Genomic DNA, 27350 nt, shown 5'->3' with positions numbered 1-27350 from the left:
TAAAGATGTGGGCCAGGCATGGCACGTGCGTGAGGCTGCCGAGCTGCAGAGCCGCCACCAGGTTTCGGCCGTTGTCACACACGACCATGCCCGGTTGGAGGATCAGCGGCGAAAGCCAGCGGTCAGTCTGCTCTGTCAGACCCTGCAGCAGTTTGTGGGCCGTGTGCCTCTTCTCTCCTAAGCTGAGTAGTTTCAGCACGGCCTGCTGACGCTTGGCCACCGCTGTGCTGCCACGCGACACAGACTGCTGGCGACGTGCTGCTGCTGACACATCTTGATTGCGAGACAGAGGTTGCGTAGGAGGAGAAGGAGGGTGATTTAGTGGAGGAAGCATACACCGCCGCAGATACCAGCACCGAGCTGGGGCCCGCAATTCTGGGTGTGGGTAGGACGTGAGCGGTCTCAGGCTCTGACTCGGTCCCAGCCTCCACTAAATTCACCCAATGTGCTGTCAGGAAGATATAGTGGCCCTGCCCACCTGTGTTTGTCCACGTGTCCATTGTTAAGTGGACCTTGGCAGTAACCGCGTTGGTGAGGGCGCGTACAATGTTGCGGGAGACGTGGTCGTGCAGGGCTGGGACGGCACACGGGGAAAAGTAGTGGCGACTGGGAACCGAGTAGTGCGGGGCCGCCGCCGCCATCATGTTTTTGAAAGCCTCCGTTTCCACAAGCCTATACGGCAGCATCTCCAGGCTGATCAATTTGGCTATGTGCATGTTTAACGCTTGAGCGTGCGGGTGCATGGCAGCGTACTTGCGCATGCACTCAAACAGTTGCACTAGCAACGGCTGGACGCTGCGCTGAGAGACATTGCTGGATGGGGCCGAGGACAGCAGAGGTGAGCGTGTGGGTGCAGGCCGGGAGACTGTCTTGCCTGTGTCCTGAAAGGGGGGGTGGATCTCAGTGGCAGGTTGGGGCACAGGGGGAGAGGCAGTGGTGCAAACCGGAGGCGGTGAATGGCCTTTGTCCCACCTTGTGGGGTGCTTGGCCATCATATGTCTGCGCATGCTGGTGGGGAGGCTGGTGGTGGTGGCTCCCCGGTGATCTTGGCGTGACAAACCTTGCACACCACAGTTCGTCGGTCGTCTGCACTCTCAGTGAAAAACTGCCACACCTTTGAGCACCTCGGCCTCTGCAGGGTGGCATGGCGTGGGGGGGCACTTTGGGAAACAGTTGGTGGATTATTCGGTCTGGCCCTGCCTCTACCCCTGCTGCTGCCCTTGCCTCCCCCTCTGAAGACCTGTCCTTAGTAGGCTTAGCAAACCAGGTGGGGTCAGTCACCTCATCGTCCAGCTGCTCTTCCTCCCAATCCTCTGTGCGCTCCTCCCTCAGACTTACTGCCCTTACTACTACCTCACTGATAGACAACTGTGTCTCATCGTCATCGTCCTCCTCACCCACTGAAAGCTTTTGAGACAGTTGCCGGAAGTCCCCAGCCTCATCCCCCGGACCCCGGGAACTTTCCAAAGGTTGGGCATCGGTCACGACAAACTCCTCCGGTGGGAGAGGAACCATTGCTGCCCAATCTGGGCCGGGGCCCGAGAACAGTTCCTGGGAGTCTGCCTGCTCCTCAGATTGTGTCATTTTCATGAAGTGAGAAGGCTGGGAGGAAGGAGGAGCAGCAGCCAGAGGATTCAGAGTTGCAGCTGTGGACGGTGTAGAAGACTGGGTGGTCGATAGATTGCTGGATGCACTTTCTGCCATCCACAACAGGACCTGCTCACACTGCTCAGTTTCTAATAAAGGTCCACCGCGTGGACCCATTAATTGTGAGATGAATTTGGGGACCCCAGAAACTTGCCTCTCTCCTAATCCCGCAGCAGTCGGCTGCAATACACCTGGACCAGGAGCTCGGCCTGTGCCCACACCCTGACTTGGGCCTCCGCGTCCTCGCCCCCCGTCCACATCCTCTAGGCCTACCCCTACCCCTCGGCATGGTGTATTACAAGTAGAGCAGAAACAGAACCCTGTAATTAAATGTGCCGCTTATTGGCCTGTGGTTGGAGGCTGACTTCGCTTACGGAACGCACAGCAGAGCCAGGAAACAATTATGCGCAAGCCTGTAGTGAGACCTAGGTGCGTATGACTGAGCTACTGGAATTCACAGGGCAGAACCAGTCAAGTGGCCAAAGGCCAGTGGTAGGCCTTAAGTATTTTGCCTCAATTTTTTAAAATGGTGAGGTGAAAAACCAGACAGACACCGTATGCAGCGTATATATGTATACGCTTTCCCTCTGGCGGGATGACAGTGATCATGTAACGGACACAGCAAAGCCAGGAAACAATTATGCGCAAGGCTGGGTATTAATCAGCGCCTACTACCCCCAGCAGACATGCCGTAAACTGAAGACGGTCACAGGCAGGCCAAATATAGTATTTTTTTCCACTTTTTGGGAAAAAGCCCACTGCCTGTGATATAGCCTGTATATGGATTTCCCTGTTGGAGGATGACTGTGGTTACTGAAAGCACAGTGCAGCCAGGAAACTATTATGCGCAAGGCTGGGTATTAATCACCGACTACTACCCCCAGCAGACACGCCGTAAACTGAAGATGGTCACAGGCAGGCCAAATATAGTATTTTTTTCCACTTTTTGGGAAAAAGCCCACTGCCTGTGATATAGCCTGTATATGGATTTCCCTGTACCACTGTCCCTGCCTCAGCAGTACTGCCCCTATACTCTGTAAAATGACTGCAGACTGAGGGCGCTATGGTCTGCACGCCCGATATACCAAAAAAAAATAAAAATTGAGCAACACTGCTAAAAGCAGCCTCAACAGCACTGCACACGGTCAGATGTGGCCCTAAGAAGGACCGTTGGGGTTCTTGAAGACTAAAATAACACCTAACACTCTTCCTATAGCAGCTACAGCAAGACAGCACTTTCACTGATCTCTCTCAGCGTGCATCTATGGCGAGCCGCGAACCGCGGGTGGGGCAGATTTAAATACTCGGGTCTCATCTGATCTCCCCAGCCACTCACTGCAGGGGGGTGGGATAGGGCTGGAATGTCACAGGAGGAAGTTGTAATGCCTTCCCTGTGTTTCTATTGGCCAGAAAAGCGTGCAAATTTCTCAGGGAAGGAAATGTAATGGAGTCGAGCACCGCGTGGTGCTCGTCTCGAGTAACGAGCATCTCGAACATCCTAATACTCGAACGAGCATCAAGCTCGGACGAGTACACTCGCTCATCTCTAATAACAACCAATCACAGCGTAGCTTTCATGTTACCTCAGCAGAAAGAGAAATAACAACCAATCACAGCGCAACTTTTATTCTGCCTCAGCAATATAAAAAATAGCAACTTATCACAGCGCAGCATTCATTTTACCTCAGCGGTATAATATATAGCAACCAATCACAGCACAGCTTTCATGTAACCTGAGTAGTATAAGAAGTATCAACCAATCACAGCACAGCTTTCATGTTGCCTCAGCAGTATAATATATAGCAACAAATCACAGCACAGGTTTCATTCAACCTCAGTAGTATAAGAAGTAGCCACCAATCACAGCACAGCTTTCATGTTACCCCAGCAGTATAAGAAATAGCAACCAATCACAGCACAGCTTTCATTTTACCTCATCATTCTCAATATCCAGCAATTGTCTTGCGAAACGTTCGGCGGATGCATCATTTTGTAGTTGAACACTCATCCCGTTGCTCGTAATGCCTTTTGCTTTCCTGCTTGAAATGGAAATCAAACGATCTTTGTCTGGGGGGCATAACTGTCAACGACGCTCGAAACGCACCACCTACCGTAGGATAGATGTACTATGCCAGTAATCTTCCCAGGAGTGTACTCAACAACTTCCCAAAGTTTCATAGCGATTGGATGAATGGTGTAGTAATGCATCATTTTTATATATATAGATGACATCAGGAAGTGAGAGAATTAGATTCCGTACGTAAAATTTGGACGCTAATTCTTTTGGTGCTTAGAATTGAATAATCGAGTTGGGACTCATTAACTTTTCCTATTTATGATATAATCCATGCTCGTGCCAAATTACATCGGGAATTGAGAGAATTAGATTCCGTACGTAAAATTTGGACGCTAATTCTTTTGCGCTTAGAATTGAATAATCGAGTTGGGACCTATTAACTTTTCCTATTTATGACAATCAATGCTCGTGCCAAATTTCATGTTTCTAAGACATTGGGAAGTGAGAGAATTAGTGGCAATGATGGAGATCGAACGATCTACGTGGGGGGGGCATAACTGTCGACGATGCTCGCACGCGCGCCATTTATCATAGGATAGATGTACTATGCCAGTAATCTTCCCAGGAGTGTACTCAGCAACTTCCCAAAGTTTCATGGCGATCGGATGAATGTTGTAGTAGCGCATAAAGGACAAACAAAGACGAAAGCCTTCACTGACTCACTCACTGGCTGACTCACTGATTCACTAACTGACTCGCGAAAAGTACACCAACTTCCCGATGTCGTAGAAACATGAAATTTGGCAGAAGCATAGATTATCTCCAAAATAGGAAAAGTAATTGGGTCCCAACTCGATTATTCAATTCTAGCACAAAAGAATTGGCGTCCAAATTTTATGTACATAATCTAAATCTCTCACTTCCCAATTTCATAGACACTTAAAATTGTAGGATCAAGTATGAGTCACACGGGACCACGAGTTTGGTAGCTTGTTGGGTCTCGTTGTAGAGGTGTCTTGACTGTATTCTGGAAGAGAAATGTTCCACGTCGCGAGAGTCTTGCGTCCCTCTTGGGGGGTTGCGATGATATGAAGAGTGCCGTCTTTGTTAATCAGCAGCTTCATTGGGAATCCCCTTTTGTATAGGATTTTGTTTGCGCGCAGTGCCGCCGTCACAGGGGCAAAGGCTTTCCTCGCCTGGATGGTTGCTTGGGAGAGGTCAGAGAATATTTGAATTTTAGAGAAAGGATCAGGTAGAGAGTCCATTTTTTGTGCTGCCTGCATCATGGCGTCTTTTACATGGAAAAAATGGATTCTCACAATCACATCTCTTGGGTTGTCTGATGGAAGAAAATTTGGTTTGGGGAGTCTGTGAGCTCTATCAATAATTCGCTCAGACTCTGGAGTCCCTGGCAGTATGGCGGTGATAAGTTTTATGAGGAAGGTCTTCAAATTAGATTGATTTATGTTTTCTGGTATTCCTCGGAGTTTTAGGTTATTACGCCTACTCCTATCTTCTAGGTCCGCCAGCTTGTTCTTAATAGCCGCTACCTCCTCCTCTAGTGAGTGGTGTGAGTCAATTAGGTTATTATGTGAGGAGGTCAGCTCCTCCATCTTGTGCTCCACATGGTCTGTGCGGTCACCTAATTCTTGTATGGATGAATTAACAGAGGTTGAAAGTATGTTAAAGTCCTTCTGCATAGACTTCCTCAGGGCCATCATTATGTTTTTGATAAACGATTCAGAGGCCGGTTGGTCTGTGGAGGGTAGACTTATAAACGGATCCTCAGCTACGAGTGAGCCGGTATCAGAGAGGGAGGGGGAGTCCGCTCTTGGCCGTTGCTTTTCAGGGCTAGAGGTGGGGGAGGAAGCAACTTCCCGCTGAATTACTGTTACAGACGCCATCTTATCTATGTCTCTGGTGGGATTATGTGTGTTAATTTTATCACTCACCCTCCTCTGGCGTTGTGACATCGGTTCTTGTCGTTGCCTGGACGGAGAGGAATCACCGGTCTTCTCCCCTGCATCTACAAGCGGTGCACAAGCTCCCTCCAAGTCAGTAGAGGATAGCAGCGCCTCCCCGTCTATGGAACGCCCGGGGAGCGCAGGGGGGTCATCCACAGCCGCAGCCTGCCCTCCGCCGGGACCCCGGGTGGAGAAGAAATCGGAGACCCTCTGCGTAGGCAGCTTGGAACCCCCACGCTTTGGCATCGCTAGGCGCACTCCGGCAGATAGCCCCTCTTTTTAGGGTGAAAAAGGCTCTTTTGTAGCTTATTTGGCGCTCGGAAGGGAACCAGCCAGCGGAGCCCAACAAAGATCGCCCAGCCCGGTCGGCAGTCAGGCCACACCCCCAAACCCTCCGATTTTGATAGGGGTTCTTCTTTGTAAAGAAGTTTGCACTTGGAGGTTTAGCAGAATTGTCCGCCGCCTGATTCTGCCCGCAAGAGCTGTGGAGAGTGGCTAGGTGTCAAAGGGGGAGTTCTCCCCAGCCTGTTTTAGAGTAATTAGGCAAGTCAGTGACCAATTTCCTATCTCCTGTGGGCAGCGAGGGGTTAATAGCTTTTATTTTCTTACCTCCCGCTTCTGCCGAGCAGGAGAAGCCAGGCCGTTTCCCCAAGATGGTGGTGATGAGCTGTAAGGGCTCGTCCGATGAGGCAGGCTTCTTCTCTGTCACTGGCAAAAGCAGGGTGCCAGTTAGGGATCTCCGGTGCAGACGTGGGTTAATTATGGGTGGCAGGCACTTCACCCAACTCCGATACAGCGGAGGATTCACTAGGAGTCCACAGGACCACAGCAGCCAGCGGAGCAGGGCTTGTTTGTGGGGCAGGCACCTCGTCACAGCCGCTACCACCGGACTCCCGGCAGGACCCTCGGAGCGCTCGCAGCCGGCGGTGCAGTCTCCGCAGATGGAACAAGTTCTCTGCCTGTTCCCGACACCGCAGACAGTGCGGCCGCGCTCTCAGATCAGCGCCGGGCGGCAGCACAGGATTCACCACCGGCTAGGGTTCAGCTGGTCCCGATGGAGGGGAGAGACCGCCGGGAACGTCAGGCGCGCCGACAGACCGCAGCGAGCAGTGGGACTCACCTCCGCTGTCTTCACTCTTCTGCAGCAGCGGTAAGTCTCTGGTCGGCTGTCGCTCGATTTGTAGTCCCCAGAGGATCTTGTGGAGCTCCGGTTCCCTCCGGTGGAGCGGACGGTCCAGAGGGGGGGGGGGGGGGAGGGCTCATCTCTTATATTTTAATCCAGAGATTTGGTTCGCTCATCAAAGCTCAACTACTAATAAAACGCCTAGTGACGCGTTTCCTCAGCCCCTAATCTATTCTGGCTGATTCATCAGGATGGTGTTTTTCTGCCTAAGATAACTACAAGCAGCCTGTCCGGCCACCATGCATTTATGAATGCTGGCGGCCGGAGAGGCTGCTTGTAGTTAGCTTAGGCAGAAAAACGCAATCCTGATGAATCAGCCAGAATAGCCGTGGGGCTGAGGAAACGCGTTGCTAGGCATTTTATTTAATATCTCCAGAAAAGCTAACTGAGATAAACATTAGTAGTTGAGCTTTGAAAAGTTGGATGGGATTATGATAGTGAGATAGCAGTACAAACATCTTTAATTTCATTAGGTTTTTATTGGTTTAAAACAGGTTTACAAAGTCTCAAAAACAGGACACCATATAACAGTTATACAAAGAAAGCCATATATGTAATTTGATGTTTTCTGGTTGCATGGCATATCTCTTGTAGGTAAAACCTTGATTGCATTCAATAACAGTATATTGTTGTGCTTGTAAGTTATTATTAGAGATGCTTGCTCAAATATTAGGGTACTCGAGATGCTCATTACTCGAGATGAGCACCACGCGGTACTCGAGTCAATTCCATTTCCTTCCCTGCATGTTTTGCGCCATTTTCCAGCCAATAGACATGCAGGGAAGGCATTACAACTTCCTCCTGTGATGTTCCAGCCCCATCCCACTCCCCTGCAGTGAGTGGCTAGCGAGATCAAGTGACCGCAGAGTATATAAAGTAGTCCCGCCCGCTGCTCGCCTCAGACACACGCTGGCAGAGATTAGGTAGGGTGCTGCTGGTGCTATAGTTAGAGTGTTGGCGTCTTCAAGAACCCCAATGGTCCTTCTTAGGGCCACATCTGACCGTGTGCATTACTGTTGTGGCTGCTGGGAGCAGTTTTGCACAATTTTGTTTTTTTAATCTTGGGCTCTGCAGACTATTGCGTTCTCAGTCTGCAGCCAATTATACAGAGTATAGGGGCAGTACTGGTGAGGCAGGGACAGGGCTAGTGTAGAATCCTGTCAACAAGTACCCCAACGGTCACTCTTAGGGCTACCTCTGACCGTGTGCATTACTGTTGTGGCAGCTGGGAGCAGTTTTGCACTTTTTTTTTTTTCATCTTGGGCTGTGCAAACTATTGCGTTCTCAGTCTGCAGCCAATTATACAGAGTATAGGGGCAGTACTGGTCAGGCATGGACAGTGGTAGTGTAGAATCCTGTCAACAAGTACCCCAAAAAAGCTCCTCCTTAGGGCTACCTGTGACCGTATGCATTACTGTTGTGGCCGCTGGGAGTTGTAGTGGCTCACTATTACTCAGCTAGGCCTTTCTGCAGCCCAGCGTATATTTTTTTTGGCCTTCAGTGTGCGCTACATAACCGCTGTGACCCTCCAAGTGCAGGCCAATAATAGCCTAATTTTTTACACCGCTTTGTGCGTCCTGTCAACTTCACGCACAGCGTACGGCCACAACCGCTGATAAAGGGAAAGACATATACACGCTATCTAGGCTGCTGTTTTTTTCAAAAAAATCTGAAAAAAAACCTCCTCTTTAGGGCTACCTGTGACTGTATGCATTACTGTTGTAGTGGCTCACTATTAGCCAGCTAGGCCTTTCTGCAGCCCAGCATATATTTATTTCGGCCTACAGTGTGCACTACATAACCGCTGTGACCCTCCAGGGGCAGGCCAATAATTGCTTAATTTTTTACACCGCTCTGTTCGTCTCGTCAACTTCACGCACAGCGTACGGCCACAGCCGCTGATAGAGGAAAATACATATACACGCTCTATTCATAATACACCATGCTGAGGGGTAGGGGTTGGCCTAGAGGATGTGGCCGTAGACGCGGGCAAGGACGCGGAGGTCCAAGTGAGGGTGTGGGCATAGGCCGAGTTCCTGGTCCGGTGAATCGCAGCTGGCTGATGCGGGATTAGGAGAGAGGCAAGTTTCTGGGGTCCCCAGCTTCATATCACAATTTTTGGGTCCACGTGGTAGACCTTTATTACAAAATGAGCAATGTAAGCAGGTACTGTCGTTGATGGCAGAAAATGCATCCAGCAATGTATCGACCACTCAGTCTTCTACACCGTCCACTGCTGCAACTCTGAATCCTCACGCTGCTGCTCCTCCTTCCTCCCAGCCTCCTCACTCCATGAAAATGACACATTCTGATGAGCAGACAGACTCCCAGGAACTGTTCTTGGGCCCCTGTCTTGATTGGGAAAAAATGGTTCCTCTCCCACCTGAGGAGTTGATCGTGACCAATGCCCAACCTTTGGAAAGTTCCCGGGGTCCGGGTGATGAGGCTGGGGACTTCTGGCAACTGTCTCAAGAGCTTTCAGTGGGTGAGGAGGATGATGATGAGACACAGTTGTCTATCTGTGAGGTAGTAGTAAGGGCAGTAAGTCCGAAGGAGTAGCGCACAGAGGATTCGGAGGAAGAGCTGCTGGACGATGAGGTGACTGACCCCAACTGGTTCGCTAAGCCAACTGAGGACAGGTCTTCAGAGGGGGAGGCAAGTGCAGCAGCAGGACAGGTTGAAAGAGGCAGTGGGGTGGCCAGGGCTAGAGGCAGGGCCAGAGCGAAGACTCCTGCAACTGTTTCCCAAAGCACCCCCTCGCGCCATGCCACCCTGCAGAGGCCGAGGTGCTCAAAGGTCTGGCAGTTTTTCACTGAGAGTGCAGACGACCAACGAACAGTGGTGTGCAACCTTTGTCGCGCCAAGATCAGTCGGGGAGCCACCACCACCAGCCTCACCACCACCAGCATGCGCAGACATATGATGGCCAAGCACCCCACAAGGTGGGACGAAGGCCGTTCACCGCCTCCGGTTTGCACCACTGTCTCTCCCCCTGTGCCCCAACCTGCCACTGAGATCCAACCCTGTCTCAGGACACAGGCACTACCGTCTCCTGGCTTGCACCCACACCCTCACCTCCGCTGTCCTCGGCCCCATCCACCAATGTCTCTCAGCGCACCGTCCAGCCGTCGCTAACGCAAGTGTTGGAGCGCAAGCGCAAGTACACCGCCACGCACCCGCACGCTCAAGCGTTAAACGTGCACATAGCCAAATTGATCAGCCTGGAGATGCTGCCGTATAGGCTTGTGGAAATGGAGGCTTTCAAAAGCATGATGGCGGCGGCGGCCACGCGCTACTCGGTTCCCAGTCGCCACTACTTTTCCCAATGTACCGCCCCAGCCCTGCACGACCACGTCTCCCGCAACATTGTACGCGCCCTCACCAAAGCGGTTACTGCCAAGGTCCACTTAACAACGGACACGTGGACAAGCACAGGCGGGCAGGGCCACTATATCTCCCTGACGGCACATTGGGTGAATTTAGTCGAGGCTGGGACAGATTCAGAGCCTGGGACCGCTCACGTCCTACCCACCCCCAGAATTGCGGGCCCCAGCTCGGTGCTGGTATCTGCGGCGGTGTATGCTTCCTCCACTAAACCACCCTCCTCCTCCTACGCAACCTCTGTCTCGCAATCAAGATGTGTCAGCAGCAGCACGTCGCCAGCAGTCGGTGTCGCGCGGCGTGGCAGCACAGCGGTGGGCAAGCGTCAGCAGGCCGTGCTGAAACTACTCAGCTTAGGAGAGAAGAGGCACACGGCCCACGAACTGCTGCAGGGTCTGACAGAGCAGACCGACCGCTGGCTTGCGCCGCTGAGCCTCCAACCGGGCATGGTCGTGTGTGACAACGGCCGAAACCTGGTGGCGGCTCTACAGCACGGCAGCCTCACGCACGTGCCATGCCTGGCCCATGTCTTTAATTTGGTGGTTCAGTGCTTTCTGAAAAGCTACCCACGCTTGTCAGACCTGCTCGGAAAGGTGCGCCGGCTCAGCGCACATTTCCGCAAGACCCACACGGACGCTGCCAACCTGCGCACCCTGCAACATCGGTTTAATCTGCCAGTGCACCGACTGCTGTGCGACGTGCCCACATGGTGGAACTCTACGCTCCACATGTTGGCCAGGCTCTATGAGCAGCATAGAGCTATAGTGGAATACCAACTCCAACATGGGCGGCGCAGTGGAAGTCAGCCTCTTCAATTCTTTACAGAAGAGTGGGCCTGGTTGGCAGACATCTGCCAGGTCCTTGGAAACTTTGAGGAGTCTACCCAGATGGTGAGCGGCGATGCTGCAATCATTAGCATCACCATTTCTCTGCTATGCCTCTTGAGAAGTTCCCTGCAAAGCATAAAGGCAGACGTTTTGCGCTCGGAAACGGAGGCGGGGGAAGACAATATGTCGCTGGATAGTCAGAGCACCCTCATGTCTATATCTCAGCGCGTTGAGGAGGAGGAGGTGGAGGAGCATGAGGAGGAGGGGGAAGAGACAGCTTGGCCCACTGCTGAGGGTACCCATGCTGCTTGCCTGTCATCCTTTCAGCGTGTATGGCCTAAGGAGGAGGAGGATCCTGAAAGTGATCTTCCTAGTGAGGACAGCCATGTGTTGCATACAGGTACCCTGGCACACATGGCTGACTTCATGTTAGGATGCCTTTCTCGTGACCCTCACGTTACACGCATTCTGGCCACTACGGATTACTGGGTGTACACACTGCTCGACCCACGGTATAAGGAGAACCTTTCCACTCTCATACCCGAAGAGGAAAGGGGTTCTAGAGTGATGCTATACCACAGGACTCTGGCGGACAAGCTGATGGTAAAATTCCCATCCGACAGCGCTAGTGGCAGAAGGCACAGTACCGAGGGCCAGGTAGCAGGGGAGGCGCGGAGATCACGCAGCATGTACAGCACAGGCAGGGGAACACTCTCTAAGGCATTTAACAGCTTTATGGCTCCCCAGCAAGACTGTGTCACCGCTCCCCAGTCAAGGCTGAGTCGGCGGGAGAACTGTAAAAGGATGGTGAGGGAGTACGTAGACGATCGCACGACCGTCCTCCGTGACGCCTCTGCCCCCTACAACTACTGGGTGTCAAATCTGGACACGTGGCCTGAACTCGCGCTCTATGCCCTGGAGGTGCTTGCTTGCCCTGCAGCTAGCGTCTTGTCAGAGAGGGTGTTTAGTGCGGCTGGGGGAATCATCACGGATAAGCGTACCCGCCTGTCAACCGACAGTGCCGACAGGCTTACACTCATCAAGATGAACAAAGCCTGGATTTCCCCAGACTTCTCTTCTCCACCAGCGGACAGCAGCGATACCTAAACAATACGTAGGCTACACCCACGGATGGAAGCATCGTTCTCTATCACCATAAAAAACGGGGACCTTTTAGCTTCATCAATCTGGGTATTATATTCATCCTCCTCCTCCTGCTCCTCCTCCTGAAACCTCACGTAATCACGCCGAACGGGCAATTTTTCTTAGGCCCACAAGGCTCAGTCATATAATTTTGTAAACAATTTTTATACGTTTCAATTCTCATTAAAGCATTGAAACTTGCACCTGAACCAATTTTTATTTTAACTGGGCTGCCTCCAGGCCTAGTTACAAATTAAGCCACATTAACCAAAGCGATTAATGGGTTTCACCTGCCCTCTTAGTAGGGCATGGGCAATTTTTCTGAGGTACATTAGTACTGTTGGTACACCAATTTTTTGGGGCCCTCGCCTACAGTGTAATCCAATAAATTTTTTGCCCACCTGCATTAAAGCTGACGTTACATCAGCTGTGCTGGGCACTGCAATGGGATATATTATTATTATTAATCTTTATTTGTATAGCGCCAACTTATTCCGCAGCGCTTTCAGGCATGGATAAATGCAAAACAATACAACAATTACAATGTGAGATACATTGGGTTAGACACAAATGGGTTGAGGGTGGTACAGGAGGTGCAGGGGGTGGGGAACACAGGCAATAGGAAATATTATGTACAGATCATTTATCAGAAGGCAAACAGGGTGGAGCACCATAGGGAGGGGCGAGGGACTAGGTCAGGAGATTTGGTATGCTTCCCTGAAGAGGTGCGTTTTTAAGGCACGTCTGAAATTTCGTGCATCGGGAATTGTCCGGATGCCTTGGGGTAGAGCATTCCAGAGGATGGGTGCTGCTCTAGTGAAGTCCTGTAGGCGAGCATGAGAGGTTCGTATTACAGGGGTGTTTAGTCTTAGTGTGTTAGCCGATCGGAGTGAGCGGGCTGGGTGGTGTACTGACAGTAGGGAGGCAATGTATGGTGGCGCAGCGCCATGCAGAGCTTTGTGAGTGAGGTAGAGGAGTTTAAATTTAGTTCTGCAGTGGATGGGCAGCCAATGCAGCGATTGGCATAATGCAGAGGCGTCTGATATATTTATGTACCGCCGGTGGCTTCCTGGCACCCACCTATGCTGTCGGTCCACACGGAGTTGTAACTGCATGTGTCCACTTCTAAAGAACCCCAGTCTGATGGGGCATGCAGTGTGGGCCGAAGCCCACCTGCATTAAACATGACATTACCTCAGCTGTAATGGGCAATGCAATGGGATATATTTATGTACCGCCGGTGGGTTCCAGGGAGCCACCCATGGTATCGGTCCACACGGACTTTACATTAGGGAGTTGCACCTGCCTGTGTCTATGTATTAAAAAACCCCGGTCTGACTGGGGCACGCAGTGTGGGCCAAAGCCCACCTGTATTTTATCTGACGTTACCTCAGCTGTGCAGGGCAATGCAATGGGATATATTCATGTACCGCCGGTGGCTTCCTGGCACCCACCCATGCTGTTGGTCCACACGGAGTTGTAACTGCATGTGTCCACTTCTAAAGAACCCCAGTCTGATGGGGCATGCAGTGTGGGCCGAAGCCCACCTGCATTAAACATGACATTACCTCAGCTGTGCTGGGCACTGCAATGGGATATATTTATGTACCGCCGGTGGTTTCCTGGCACCCACCCATGCTGTCGGTCCACACGGAGTTGTAACTGCATGTGTCCACTTCTAAAGAACCCCAGTCTGATGGGGCATGCAGTGTGGGCCGAAGCCCACCTGCATTAAACATGACATTACCTCAGCTGTAATGGGCAATGCAATGGGATATATTTATGTACCGCCGGTGGGTTCCAGGGAGCCACCCATGCTGTCCGTCCACACGAAGTTGTAACTGCATGTGTCCACTTCTAAAGAACCCCAGTCTGACTGGGGCATGCAGTGTGGGCCGAAGCCCACCTGCATTAAAGATGACATTACCTCAGCTGTGCTGGGCACTGCAATGGGATATATTTATGTACTGCCGGTGGCTTCCTGGCACCCACCCATGCTGTCGGTCCACACGGAGTTGTAACTGCATGTGTCCACTTCTAAAGAACCCCAGTCTGACTGGGGCATGCAGTGTGGGCCGAAGCCCACCTGCATTAAACATGACATTACCTCAGCTGTAATGGGCAATGCAATGGGATATATTTATGTACCGCTGGTGGGTTCCAGGGAGCCACCCATGCTTTGGGTCCACACGGAGTTGTAACTGCATGTGTCCACTTCTAAAGAACCCCAGCCTGACTGCGGCATGCAGTGTGGGCCGAAGCCCACCTGCATTAAACATGACATTACCTCAGCTGTAATGGGCAATGCAATAGGATATATTTATGTACCGCTGGTGGGTTCCAGGGAGCCACCCATGCTGTCGGTCCACACGGAGTTGTAACTGCATGTGTCCACTTCTAAAGAACCCCAGTCTGACTGGGGCATGCAGTGTGGGCCGAAGCCCACCTGCATTAAACATGACATTACCTCAGCTGTGTTGGGCACTGCAATGGGATATATTTATGTACCGCCGGTGGCTTCCTGGCACCCACCCATGCTGTCGGTCCACAGGGACTTCACAATAGGGAGTTGTACCTGCCTGTGTCTATGAATTAAAAACCCCGGTCAGGTTGGGACATGCAGTGTGGGCCGAAGCCCACCTGCATTTAATCTGACGTTAGCTCTGCTGTCCAGGGCACTGCAATGGGATACATTTATGTACAGCCGGTGGGTTCCAGGGAGCCACCTATACTGTGGGTGCATACGGAATTCCCATTGCGGAGTTGTACCTGCCTGTGACTATTTATAAAAAACCGCGGTCTGACTGGGGCATGCAGACACCTTGACAGAATGAATAGTGTGTAGCACATAGGTTCCCCATTGCTATGCCCACGTGTGCAGCTCCAGATGGCGGTGGCACAGGATTGGATTTCTCATTGCTTCTGTACAGCATTGTGGGCTATCGCCCCGCCTCTTTTAAAGAGGGTCGCTGCCTAGCTGTGCCAACCCTCTGCAGTGTGTGCCTGCGGTTCCTCCTCATGGCAGACGCACTTATAAATAGACATGAGGGTGTTGTGGCATGAGGGCAGCTGAAGGCTGCGCAGGGACAATTTGGTGTGCGCTGTGGACACTGGGTCGTGCAGGGGGGGGGGGTTGGGCAGCATGTAACCCAGGAGAAGTGGCAGCGGAGTGTCATGCAGGCAGTGATTGTGCTTTGTTGGAGGTAGTGTGGTGCTCAGCTAAGGTATGCCTTGCTAATGAGGGCTTTTCAGAAGTAAAAATTGTTGGGAGGGGGGGGGCACTCTTGCCGCTATTGTGGCTTAATAGTGGGACCTGGGAACTTGAGATGCAGCCCAACATGTAGCCCCTCGCCTGCCCTATCCATTGCTGTGTCGTTCCCATCACTTTCTTGAATTGCCCAGATTTTCACATATGGAAGCCTTAGCGAGCATCGGCGAAATACAAAAATGCTCGGGTCGCCCATTGACTTCAATGGGGTTCGTTACTCGAAACGAACCCTCGAGCATCGCGAAATTTTCGTCCCGAGTAACGAGCACCCGAGCATTTTGGTGCTCGCTCATCTCTAGTGTTTACCCTACTAAATAACCTACTAAGACACCCAACTCCAAAAAAAACAGCGGTAACTCTCTTGCTGCTAAATTTAGAAGATCTTAGAGCAAATCACAGGAAATTGATTGCCCACATTCTTTTGAGCGCCAAAGTATTAATTGCTAGAAGGTGGAGAACTAATGTGCCCCCTGAAACACGAGACCTTATCTATATGATCTCGGAACATAGCATTTATGAGACAATCTTCGCTATAAGAAATAATTCCATTGGTAAATACAAGCTGATGTGGAACAGTTGGAACAAAATGTTCCCGTCGTGATGTCATTTCTCTTGTTATATTGATTCTTTTCTTTTTACTGATGCCTTTTGATCTGCTCTCTTGTCTCTACTTCTATACTTTACAAAAAAGGAAAAAATTATATCTAGTTCTTATAGTAGATCCATATGCAACATGTCATGTATTCTCACCATATGATGTAATTGTGGATGTACTTGCATTTCTACCAACTGTGTCAATAAAAATGTATTGATTAAAAAAAAAAAAAAAAAACACCACTGAATTGTCTGTAAGTTCAAATGAAATTAGCTCTCCCGGGGCAGGGAGAGAAAAAAAATCATCGTCCAACAGGGGAAAGAAATGGAGATACAGATGATATTCGTGTTTCTGAGTGTTCTCTCTTGAGTGTTAGTACCCTGATCACTCAATTATCAGAATATTTTGAAAGGCCAACCCCAAGTATTGGCCAAAAAAACTGCCAACCCATCATAAAGCATCTTTGAGCACATCAATTTATTTGGTTACACCTATATATTTACAGCCTTCAGCACAATATTAGCAGAGATAACATAACTTCCACCTCATCAACCACTAGTGTGCCTGGTTGCTAAGCTATGGGTTCCGATGTTCTACACATTCTGAGTGATCTACTGATATCAACTGTTTCATAAATTTGTGGGGGTTTTTTAAGAGAGGTGGGTTACAATGTCCCTAAGCATATACTTCTATATGACCTTATGATAATTGTCATGCAACAAGCATTCAAATGTTTTTTGTTTTTTTTTAAACTTAACTTCCTCAAAAGATTTAACTTCCTTAAAAAGGAAGAATCTTTCTATGCTAAAGCCAAGCTTCTGACAGAAAACTCTTTCCCAACCACAGCTATCAGACACGTTAACCTTTCAGTTTTAGCTAAAAGTTAAACAGAAATAAAATGAGGAAGTGTCTATGCAGGATATATATGTATATAAATAGGTAGATATCAATATAAAATATCTGATATTTGATATAAATATATAGATACAGATGATTATATAATTGTATTAGTAATTATTAGGAAATTATAGTATCAGTGTTTCTGTGCTAAACCCATCCTGATTTTTAGACATCACACACACAGCTTTGCTACATCTATCGTGATTCCCAGGCATCACATACACAGCTGTATTACATTCATGTTGATTTCCAGACATCACACACAGCTCTGTTACGTCTATACTGATCTTTAGTCATTACACACACAGCAATACCACATTGAGGCTGCATTTCCACGAGCGTATATCGGCTCGGTTTTCACGCCGAGCCGATATACGTCGTCCTCATCTGCAGAGGGGGGAGGATGGAAGAGCCAGGAGCAGGAACTGAGCTCCCGCCTCCTCTCCGCCCCTCTGCACTATTTGCAATGATGAGAGGTGGGGCAGGGGCGGGGCTAAGCTCTGTGAATTAGCCCCGTCCAGCCTCTCCTCATTGCAAATAGTTCAGAGGGGCGGAGAGGAGGCAGAGAGGGGGCAGGAGCTTAGTTCCAGCTCTTGGCTCTTCCATCCTCCCCCCTCTGCAGATGAGGACAACGTATATCGGCTCGGCGTGAAAACCGAGCTGATATACGCTCGTGGTAATGTAGCCTGATACTGATTCCCACACATCACACACACAGCTGTGATACATTCACATCCATTCTGTTTTTCAGTCATCACACACACAGCTTTGCTACATCCTGATGCCTTTAGCTTATCCAGCAGGCATGGCAACCAGCACAGCACACTCCTGCATACAGTGATGATCTTTCTTACTATATCTATCTATCTATCTATCTATCTAATCTATCTAATCTATCTATCTATCTTTCTATCTATCTCACAATCTCACTACCTATCTTTCTATATCACTATCTCTCTATCGTTCTTTCTATCTATCTATCTATCTATCTATCTATCTATCTATCTATCTATCTATCTATCTATCTATCTATCTCACTATCTCTCTCTCTCTCTCTCTCTCTCTCTCTCTCTCTCTCTCTCTATCGCTCTATCACTCTATCGTTCTATCACTCTATTGCTCTATCGCATTCTGATTCAACACATCTCACACCCATTCTCATTTTCAGTCATCACACACGCAGCTTTGCTACATTCACACCCATTCTCATTTTCAGTCATCACACACGCAGCTTTGCTACATTCACACCCATTCTCATTTTCAGTCATCACACACGCAGCTCTGCTACATTCACACCCATTCTCATTTTCAGTCATCACACACGCAGCTCTGCTACATTCACACCCATTCTCATTTTCAGTCATCACACACGCAGCTTTGCTACATTCACACCCATTCTCATTTTCAGTCATCACACACGCAGCTCTGCTACATTCACACCCATTCTCATTTTCAGTCATCACACACGCAGCTCTGCTACATTCACACCCATTCTCATTTTCAGTCATCACACACGCAGCTCTGCTACATTCACACCCATTCTCATTTTCAGTCATCACACATGCAGCTTTGCTACATTCACACCCATTCTCATTTTCAGTCATCACACACGCAGCTCTGCTACATTCACACCCATTCTCATTTTCAGTCATCACACACGCAGCTTTGCTACATTCACACCCATTCTCATTTTCAGTCATCACACACGCAGCTTTGCTACATTCACACCCATTCTCATTTTCAGTCATCACACACGCAGCTTTGCTACATTCACACCCATTCTCATTTTCAGTCATCACACACGCAGCTCTGCTACATTCACACCCATTCTCATTTTCAGTCATCACACACGCAGCTTTGCTACATTCACACCCATTCTCATTTTCAGTCATCACACACGCAGCTTTGCTACATTCACACCCATTCTCATTTTCAGTCATCACACACGCAGCTTTGCTACATTCACACCCATTCTCATTTTCAGTCATCACACACGCAGCTTTGCTACATTCACACCCATTCTCATTTTCAGTCATCACACACGCAGCTTTGCTACATTCACACCCATTCTCATTTTCAGTCATCACACACGCAGCTTTGCTACATTCACACCCATTCTCATTTTCAGTCATCACACACGCAGCTCTGCTACATTCACACCCATTCTCATTTTCAGTCATCACACACGCAGCTCTGCTACATTCACACCCATTCTCATTTTCAGTCATCACACACGCAGCTCTGCTACATTCACACCCATTCTCATTTTCAGTCATCACACACGCAGCTTTGCTACATTCACACCCATTCTCATTTTCAGTCATCACACACGCAGCTCTGCTACATTCACACCCATTCTCATTTTCAGTCATCACACACGCAGCTTTGCTACATTCACACCCATTCTCATTTTCAGTCATCACACACGCAGCTTTGCTACATTCACACCCATTCTCATTTTCAGTCATCACACACGCAGCTTTGCTACATTCACACCCATTCTCATTTTCAGTCATCACACACGCAGCTTTGCTACATTCACACCCATTCTCATTTTCAGTCATCACACACGCAGCTTTGCTACATTCACACCCATTCTCATTTTCAGTCATCACACACGCAGCTTTGCTACATTCACACCCATTCTCATTTTCAGTCATCACACACGCAGCTCTGCTACATTCACACCCATTCTCATTTTCAGTCATCACACACGCAGCTCTGCTACATTCACACCCATTCTCATTTTCAGTCATCACACACGCAGCTTTGCTACATTCACACCCATTCTCATTTTCAGTCATCACACACGCAGCTCTGCTACATTCACACCCATTCTCATTTTCAGTCATCACACACGCAGCTTTGCTACATTCACACCCATTCTCATTTTCAGTCATCACACACGCAGCTCTGCTACATTCACACCCATTCTCATTTTCAGTCATCACACACGCAGCTTTGCTACATTCACACCCATTCTCATTTTCAGTCATCACACACGCAGCTTTGCTACATTCACACCCATTCTCATTTTCAGTCATCACACACGCAGCTTTGCTACATTCACACCCATTCTCATTTTCAGTCATCACACACGCAGCTTTGCTACATTCACACCCATTCTCATTTTCAGTCATCACACACGCAGCTTTGCTACATTCACACCCATTCTCATTTTCAGTCATCACACACGCAGCTCTGCTACATTCACACCCATTCTCATTTTCAGTCATCACACACGCAGCTCTGCTACATTCACACCCATTCTCATTTTCAGTCATCACACACGCAGCTTTGCTACATTCACACCCATTCTCATTTTCAGTCATCACACACGCAGCTTTGCTACATTCACACCCATTCTCATTTTCAGTCATCACACACGCAGCTTTGCTACATTCACACCCATTCTCATTTTCAGTCATCACACACGCAGCTTTGCTACATTCACACCCATTCTCATTTTCAGTCATCACACACGCAGCTCTGCTACATTCACACCCATTCTCATTTTCAGTCATCACACACGCAGCTCTGCTACATTCACACCCATTCTCATTTTCAGTCATCACACACGCAGCTTTGCTACATTCACACCCATTCTCATTTTCAGTCATCACACACGCAGCTCTGCTACATTCACACCCATTCTCATTTTCAGTCATCACACACGCAGCTTTGCTACATTCACACCCATTCTCATTTTCAGTCATCACACACGCAGCTTTGCTACATTCACACCCATTCTCATTTTCAGTCATCACACACGCAGCTTTGCTACATTCACACCCATTCTCGTTTTCAGTCATCACACACGCAGCTTTGCTACATTCACACCCATTCTCGTTTTCAGTCATCACACACGCAGCTTTGCTACATTCACACCCATTCTCATTTTCAGTCATCACACACGCAGCTTTGCTACATTCACACCCATTCTCATTTTCAGTCATCACACACGCAGCTTTGCTACATTCTGATGCCTTCAGCTTATCCAGCAGGCATGAGAACCAGCACATCATACTCCGGGATGCAGTGATCACATGATGGTGATATCATCATAGGTCCTGGTAGCTGCTGATGGCTTATGCAGTATACAGTACTTTCTACCAAACTGCAGAATGGCTCCTCCCACAGTAGCTCTGGTCATGTGGAAGTGACGTCACCACAGATCCTGTGTTGGAGGTAGGTCGGTGTCTTCTGCCTGGACCGCTGAGTTGTGTCTGAGATAATAAGGACTCAGTTGTATAATTTTCTTATTTTTGTCTTCCCCTTTCAAGAGCCCTAACTTTGTTCTTCTTCTGTCAGTCAGGCTCTCTGTTTTTTATATGCTGTTGAACCTGCAATGATATCACCAGGGGCGCAGCATGAGAAGCACCCACACATATAAATACTAATGGACAAGTGGTCATTACTAGTTTGTTGTTTATGGGATTATATGAATTAAAGAAATGAATGGCAAGAATGAAACAAAAGCAAATATTTTTCGCCCTGATCAATGGGCCTCTGATATAAGGCATTTTTTTTATATCACATCACTTATGCTGCACTATCCTGCTACTAATCACAGATTGTTCTATGTTACCCATCTAAGGAGACCACAGCAGCCAGATTTGGTTCTATTTGGTAGAGTCTTAGCATCTCGCTTTCACCCTTGCCTTCCTCATGGGGTTGGATTTAGGTGCAAAGACCTTTCTGATTATGTCAGCTGAACATTCAGAAAACTCAGAAACCCTGAAAACTGGGATCAAATTGTGGATCTACAGAATATATGTATAAGCCAAATCAGAAAACTTAATCTAACAGACTGTAAATAACTAGAAAAAAAGCCTACGCTCTTTGGATTGTGGGGCATAAACCCAAAGTGAAATTGTTTTTAGAGAAAAAGAACAGCACTTACTCAGGAGGAGGGGGGGTGTATGGCAAGCAAAAAGCCCCCTCCTTGAAGTGTTGACTCCTTGTATCACTTACAGTAAACAGCAATCACGTTCCAATCTTCTTAGTGAATTCAAAGTAGTCTTTATTCCAAACAATGGCAGATAGTATAATTGGGATGCGATTCTGTACACAAAGGCACCTTCCTCAAGCCAATATTAGTAGAACAGAAAAAAAAAAAAAAATATATATATATATATATATATATATATATATATAACATTATAAAACAAGTCTTACAGTTCATTAGTCCCGGCCGGCGTCCTCCGGGCTTGTTTTATTATATATATATATATATATATATATATATATATATATATATATATATATATATATATATATATGTTTTACTAATATTGGCTTTAGGAAGGTGCCTTTGTGCACAGAAACGCGTCACCAATTATACTATCTGCCATTTTTTGGAATAAAGACTACTTTGAATTCACTAAGAAGATTGGAACATGATTGCTGTTTAAGTGACACAAGGAGTCGACACTTCAAGGAGGGGGCTTTTGGCTTGCCATACCCCCCTCCTCCTGAGTAAGTGCCATTCTTTTTCTCTAAAAAACTATTTCACTTCGGGTCTATGCCCCACAATTCAAAGAGCGCAGGATTTTTTTCTATTTATTTACAGTCTGTTGTATCTTTTATTGGGGGATATTCTCTTTTGAGAAAAAACCCCAACTGTCCTTGCAGCTCTCCCTGGTCTCAAAGGATGTGAATTGTGCAGCTAATTGCCCATCAACAATCCCTAAGGCGCTTTCTGAACCTTGGTCCTTTTTTTGAAAACCTAATCTAAGTCAGGTATGAACTGAGTCAGAAGACCGGAGAGGAATTACAGGTCTAAACACATTGGATAGTAGCAAGGTCACACAGTCCAGTCTGGAGTTGGTTAATCTAGAATAAAGGTCAAAGGTAAATTGGGTCAGATATTCAGGAAACAATCCACATGAATCACACCAGAGGTGCCCAATTAAGAAACAATAGCTGGCAAGCGAATCCTAGAAAGCTGGGTTATATACACTGGCTACATCTGCTAATCAGTATCTGCTGCGTGACTTCTGAGACCAGAATCAGAAAGATTAACCGCTACTAAAAGGTACTTTTACACAAGGTGATTATTGCTCAAATTCTCATTGGAAACAGCAAATTCTGGTGATAATTGTCCTATGTACAAGCAGCCACCGATAGGGCACTGAGCAGGAAATCGTTCACTTGTCACTTGGATTTTAGCAGAACTAAAAACCAAATGACCGTTGGGCCAAGTAAACAGAGGAAATGCTCAATTTTTTAGCAATTCCTGTGTACTGTGAATGGAGGCAGGCAAGAAAAAAACATTCCGGCCCACTCCGACTCCATTCATTGAACAACTGTCGTTCCTATGTAAAAGATATGCGCCCAACAGTTGTATCATGTAAAGTTGCCTTAAGCTTCAACTACTGGATGTGATTACATAAGAGAGTCAAAACTGCAGTAATAGAACAACAAGGCTAAATAGGTAACCAGAATCAGATGGCTACACAACTATATGACTGTCACATGTTACAGCCAGATTGTTGATTGGAGCACGGTGAGATAATTTCATGATAGTACATTTTCTTTTACCAAGGGCCTCTGGACTCTCAGGTCCTGGCTTACAAGGATTCTCAGAATGCTATTTTCCAATAAGACCATTAACATTGATGGAATTATCCAGCACCAAGGAATTTTTTTTTTACATACCAGGGCCTAATACTAAACCCTGTGGCACCCCGCTAACGACTGTGGCCCAATCAGAGTTCGAACCATTTATTACCACCCTCTGCTTTCTATCATTGAGCCAATTCTTTACCCAATTACACACGTTTTCACCCAATCCGAGCTGTCTCATTTTGTATATTAGCCTATTATGTGGCACAGTGTCAAATGCTTTAGAGAAGTCCAGATATACGAGATCAATAGACTCTCCCAGGTCCAGGCTTTTTAAGGACCTGATTTCGTCAGGGGAGAGGTTGCTATGCCTATGTCAAGGATCTGGGGCATTCTTAATCTCGTTTAGAATAATTTTTTCAATTATATCCACGAAAGGTGATTACTCTTGGGGAGGATTATTTTTACTGGTAGATCTTAAGTCCGTAAAGGGTCCCTCTCCAACCTGGCGGGCATTATCTCTTTCAAAGGATTCAAGGTCCCTCAAACCTGGCAGGTCCGCAATGTCCAAGCCAAGGGAGTACGCCGTATGCTTGTCGGCTGTCGCAAAAGACTTTTTCCTTCTGAGTTTCATCAGGAAGAGGGACATGTCCTTTGTCTAGGCAAATCTATCAAATTTGCAAGTCGGGACGAAGGACAAGCCCCTCTCCAAAACCGCAATTTCCCCTACTGAGAGAGTGTGGCTTGATAGGTTTATGACCCTAAGCCCATCTTCATTTGATGTCTCAGGATTGTTAGGGGAAGTCCTAGGAAGCTTGACCAGATGCTATTCATCAGGGAGCTGGTACACCTTATTGGAGCTCATAGTGGATCCCTGCACTACCGAAGGGCATAAGGCCCCACTGGTTGGCCCAGAAAACAGGTGCCCCTTGCCGCTTTAGCTCTTCCCCATCTCCGATGTCGCGGGGGATGCCTTCCTCTGTTTTTCCTAAGAAAACAGGGTAAGATCTTTCTTTCCGTCCTGCTTCACTTTCTGGTATATCGCCTTCTGACAAAACTGATGTCAGTTTCGGACCTAATCTCTGTTGGTTTATAGGCCTTGTTATCCCTGAAATCCTGGAGGTCTCTAGAGGAGACTGTACATTTTTACTGTACATTTGCAGTGGATATCTCATTTACTCCACTGTAGTGTCCCATCTAGAATGGTACTTTCGATAATAACCAATTTTTCCGTAGTCCTTATTTACGGGATATTGTATATACCCTGTTGCTTGAAACCGATCAGTCCAAAATTTAAAAAGTCCCGTAGTATCTTTCAGGGGCTCTTGAACTCGACCCTGTGTTCCTTTGACCTATGAGTCACAATTTGTTTTTTTGTTTTTTCATGTTGGTCCTCGATGAGTGTTTTTAACAAATAATTATATTAAAGGTTATGTTTTAGGGGTCCTACCCAGTGATCACATTTTAAGAATTGGATTTGGATTTATCAAGGGCAACATCAAGATATTGTTTTGATGTTTAGGGTGCGTTCACACGAGCGTAGGCGTATTTACGTTCGCACGAGCGCAGCGTATAATCGCCGGAAAGAACGTTTTTCGCCGATCACGACCAGAGCTAGAAAGCGTATTTTCATTTGTTCCTACTTTTCAAACGGTCTTTTCGGCCATCGAATATTCGCCGGCACGTATTTCGGTCGCGTATGTCCGTTTTTCCGCGGGTTGCCGTTTTTACGCGCCGTAAAATCGCCCGTGTGAATGAATACATTCGAAACCATTGCCTCAGATGGTCACGTATATACATTTGGTCGCAAAAACGCGCCGTTTATGCGCTTGTGTGAACGCACCCTTACTTTGTGTTTTTCTTCCTGTTCTTCTCATCCTCTGGAGCAGGAAGGACAAGTGTGGTGGCTCAGTTGTTACCACAGCAGCTTTGCAGTGTTGGATTTAAAGATAAAAAAAATCGGGATTGGGCATATGTTGCCCTTGATGGGATTTAAAACTAGGATCTCAACACTGAAAGGCAATAGTGCTAGGAATTGAGGCACATATTAATGGAAGCTGATTTTAACTCCCATCCCAGTTTATGATAATTTTGTATGAAATTGGGTGGGGTACTCCCAACCCAAATCTTTTATTAATAGCTCAACACTATTTGTAAGTCCTCAGTAATGTATTATTTTAATGCCTCTCTCAGGCCCACTATGATTATACAAATGAGTCTTTGATAATGTGCTGCCCGGGATAAGTTCAATAGCACAATCACACTCTTAGGGTGCATTCACACGAACGTATATCGGCTCGGTTTTCACGCCGAGCCGATATACGTTGTCCTCGTGTGCAGAGGGGGGAGTATGGAAGAGCCAGGGCCAGGAACTGTGCTCCCGCCCCCTCTCTGCCTCCTCTCCGCCCCTCTGCAGTATTTGCAATGAGAGGAGGCAGGATGGTGGGGCTGAGGTCCGGGAATTAGCCCCGCCCCCGTCCCGCCTCTCCCCATTGCAAATACTGCAGAGGGGCGGAGAGGAGGCAGAGAGGGGGCGGGAGCACACTTCCTGGCCCTGGCTCTTCCATCCTCCCCCCTCTGCACACGAGGACAACGTATATCGGCTCGGCGTGAAAACCGAGCCGATATACGTTCGTGTGAATGCACCCTAAGGCCTCGGTCAGACGACCGTTTTTTGCCGCGATTTTGCAGATCGCATGACGGATGCGCATCCGCAAATCGCGTAACCAGGGCCGACGATTCGCCGAAAAATCTGCAGCTAGCAGCGTTTTCGGCGAAATGGGCCTGATCAAAGGAGCGCTGTCCGCCCATTGAAAGCAATGGGCTGCCGGCGAGCGTAGGATGAATTTTCGGGAAGGGGTTAAACATATAAGCCCTTCCCTGAAAACCATCCAAAAATGTGTAAAAATAAAATATATATATATACTCACCTTGTCCCTGCAGCCGGAGTTCAGCCGCGGCCGGCCGACAGTTCTCCAGAAAATTCATGCCGCGCTCGCCGGCAGCCCATTGCTTTCAATGGAGCCGGCTATATTGCCGGCTCCATTGAATTCAATGGACGACCATCGCTCTTCTCTGCCACAGCTGTAACAGCTGTGGCAGAGGAGAATGATCTTTATAGTATATGTTCTCAATGGGGTCGGCGCTGCTGCCGCCAGCCCCATTGGGCGCATATATAGAGCACAAGGAATCGCAGAACGCAGATAGGCGCGATCTGCGATTCGTCGTGTCCTATAATTTATCGCTTATCCGCATAAAAAGCGGACATTTCTGTTAATAACAAGACTTGTGTTTGCACTCCCCCGTCCTCTTACCCTCCCCCTCTTCCCTAACCTTCCTGCACCTTTCAATACCTACCCCCCCACCGCTTTGCCGCTGTGGTCTCACGAAGAAGATATATAGCGGACGCTCATACTCTCTAATCTTGTGACATCTTGGTATAATTTACATTACTGTCTGTTCACTCCTTAGCTCAGGTACGCCCTAATGAGGGGTTTACGTCTCACGTCCTTTAAAGGGGTTGTCCCGCGCCGAAACGGGGTTTTTTTTTTTCAATAGGCCCCCCGTTCGGCGCGAGACAAACCCAATGCATGTGTTAAAAAAAAAAACGTTTAGTACTTACCCGAATCCCCGCGCTGCGGCGACTTCTTCCTTACCTTACTAAGATGGCCGCCGGGATCTTCACCCACAGTGGACCGCAGGTCTTCTCCCATGGTGCACCGTGGGCTCTGTGTGGTCCATTGCCGATTCCAGCCTCCTGATTAGCTGGAATCGGCACACGTGACGGGGCGGAGCTACGAGGACCAGCTCTCCGGCACGAGCGGCCCCATTCACCAGGGAGAAGACCGGACTGCGCAA

The sequence above is a fragment of the Eleutherodactylus coqui genome, chromosome 1, assembly GCF_035609145.1.
Source record: "Eleutherodactylus coqui strain aEleCoq1 chromosome 1, aEleCoq1.hap1, whole genome shotgun sequence".
NCBI lineage: Eukaryota > Metazoa > Chordata > Amphibia > Anura > Eleutherodactylidae > Eleutherodactylus > Eleutherodactylus coqui.
The sequence above is the reverse complement of the archived record's forward strand: the minus strand, read 5'-3'. Positions refer to the sequence as shown.